Source organism: Callorhinus ursinus, unplaced genomic scaffold (genome assembly GCF_003265705.2).
Source record: "Callorhinus ursinus isolate GAN/ISIS: 27379988/994484 unplaced genomic scaffold, GSC_fseal_2.0 scaffold4, whole genome shotgun sequence".
Classification (NCBI taxonomy): Eukaryota; Metazoa; Chordata; class Mammalia; order Carnivora; family Otariidae; genus Callorhinus; species Callorhinus ursinus.
In genome coordinates, this window is record NW_027397066.1 from 43,947,122 (window position 1) to 43,949,850 (window position 2,729).

The window sequence follows — 2,729 nt, forward strand, 5'->3', positions numbered from 1 at the left end:
CACAAGAGGAAAGTCGGAAAGAACTCAAATACATGGAGGCTAAAGAGCATCCTACTAAAGAATGAATGGGTCAACCAGGAAATTAAAGAAGAATTAAAAAAATACATGGAGGGCGCCTGGGTGGTTCACTTGGTTAAGCGACTGCCTTCGGCTCAGGTCATGATCCTGGAGTCCAGGGATCGAGTCCCACCTCAGGCTCCCTGCTCAGCAGGGAGTCTGCTTCTCCCTCTGACCCTCTTCCCTCTCGTGCTCTCTGTCTCTCATTCTCTCTCTCTCAAATAAATAAATAAAATCTTTAAAAAAAAAATACATGGAAACCAATGAAAATGAAAACACAACTGTTCAAAATCTTTGGGATGCAGCAAAGGCAGTCCTAAGAGGAAAGTATATAGCAATACAAGCCTTTCTCAGGAAACAAGAAAGGTCTCAAATACACAACCTAACCCTACACCTAAAAGAGCTAGAGTAAAAACAGCAAATGAAGCCAAAACCCAGCAGAAAAAGAGAAATAATAAAGATCAGAGCAGAAATCAATGAAATAGAAACCAAAAGAACAGTAGAACAGATCAATGAAACTAGGAGATGGTTCTTTGAGAGAATTAACAAGATTGATAAACCCCTGGCCAGACTTATCAAAAAGGAAAGAAAAATGACGCAAATCAACAAAGTCATGAATGAAAGAGGAGAGATCACAACCAACACCAAAGAAATACAAAAAATTATAAGAACATATTATGAGAAACTCTATGCCAGCAAATTAGATAACCTGGAAGAAATGGGTGCATTCCTAGAGATGTATCAACTACCAAATTGAACCAGGAAGAAATAGAAAACCTGAACAGACCTATAACCACTAAAGAAATTGAAGCAGTCATCAAAAATCTCCCAAAAAACAAAAGCCCAGGGCCAGATGGCTTCCCAGGGGAATTCTACCAAACATTTCAAGAAGAATTGATACCTATTTTCCTGAAACTGTTCCAAAAAATAGAAATGGAAGGAAAACTTCCAAACTCATTTTATGAGGCCACCATTACCTTGATCCCAAAACCAGACAAAGACCCCATCAAAAAGGAGGATTACAGACCAATATCCTTGATGAACATGGATGCAAAAATTCTCACCAAAATACTAGCCAATAGGATCCAACAGTACAATAAAAGGATTATTCACCACAACCAAGTGGGATTTATCCCTGGGCCGCAAGGGTGGTTCAACATCCACAAATCAATCAACATGATACAATACATTAACAAAAGAAAGAACAAGAAACATATGATCCTCTCAATAGATGCAGAAAAAGCATTTGACAAAGTACAGCATCCTTTCTTGATCAAAACTCTTCAGAGTATAGAGATAGAGGGTACATACCTCAATATCATAAAAGCCATCTATGAAAAACCTACAGCGAATATCATTCTCAATGGGGAAAAGCTGAGAGCTTTTCCCCTAAGGTCAGGAACGCGGCAGGGATGTCCACTATCACCACTGCTATTCAACATAGTATTAGAAGTCCTAGGCAGAGCAATCACACAACAAAAAGAAATCAAAGGCATCCAAATCGGCAAGGAGGAAGTCAAACTCTCACTCTTTGCAGATGATATGATACTGTATGTGGAAAATCCAAAAGACTCCACCCCAAAACTGCTAGAACTCATACAGGAATTCAGTAAAGTGGCAGGATAGAAAATCAATGCACAGAAATCAGTGGCATTCCTATACACCAACAACAAGACAGAAGAGAGACAAATCAAGGAGTTGATCTCATTTACAATTGCACCCAAAACCATAAGATACCTAGGAATAAATTTAACCAAAGAGGCAAAGAATCTGTACTCAGAAAACTATAAAATACTCATGAAAGAAATTGAAGAAGACACAAAGAAATGGAAAAACGTTCCATGCTCATGGATTGGAAGACAAACATTGTGAAGATGTCAATGCTACTTAGAGCAATCTACACATTTAATGCAATCCCCATCAAAATACCATCCACTTTTTTCAAAGAAATGGAACAAATAATCCTAAAATTTGTATGGAACCAGAAGAGACCCCGAATAGCCAGAGGAATATTGAAAAAGAAAAGCAAAGCTGGTGGCATCACAATGCCGGACTTCCAGCTCTATTACAAAGCTGTCATCATCAAGACAGTATGGTACTGGCACAAAAACAGAAACATAGATCAATGGAACACAATAGAGAGCCCAGAAATGGACCCTCAACCCTATGGTCAAGTAATCTTCGACAAAGCAGGAAAGAATGTCCAATGGAAAAAAGACAGTCTCTTCAACATATGGTGTTGGGAAAATTGGACAGCCACATACAGAAGAATGAAACTGGACCATTTCCTTACACCACATACAAAAATAGACTCCAAATGGTTGAAAGACCTCAATGTCAGACAGGAGTCCATCAAAATCTTAGAGGGGAACACAGGCAGCAACCTCTTCCACCTCAGCCACAGCAACTTCTTCCTAGAAACATCGCCAAAGGCAAGGGAAGCAAGGGCGAAAATGAACTATTGGGACTTCATCAAGATAAAAAGCATTTCTACAGCAAAAGAAACAGTCAACAAAACCAAAAGACACTGACAGAATGGGAGAAGATATTTGTAAATGACATATCAGATAAAGGACTAGTCTCCAAAATCTATAAAGAACTTATCAAACTCAACACCCAAAGAAGAAATGATCCAATCAAGAAATGAGCAGAAGACATGAACAGACATTTTT

At 38.7% G+C, this 2,729-nt stretch overlaps 1 protein-coding gene across 4 annotated transcripts in view; it reads right to left on the reverse strand.

Annotated features, from left to right (window-relative positions):
* Positions 1–2,729, reverse strand: part of PDCL2 (phosducin like 2) — a 244,449-nt gene that overhangs the window by 234,919 nt on the left and 6,801 nt on the right. The window lies entirely within an intron of this gene.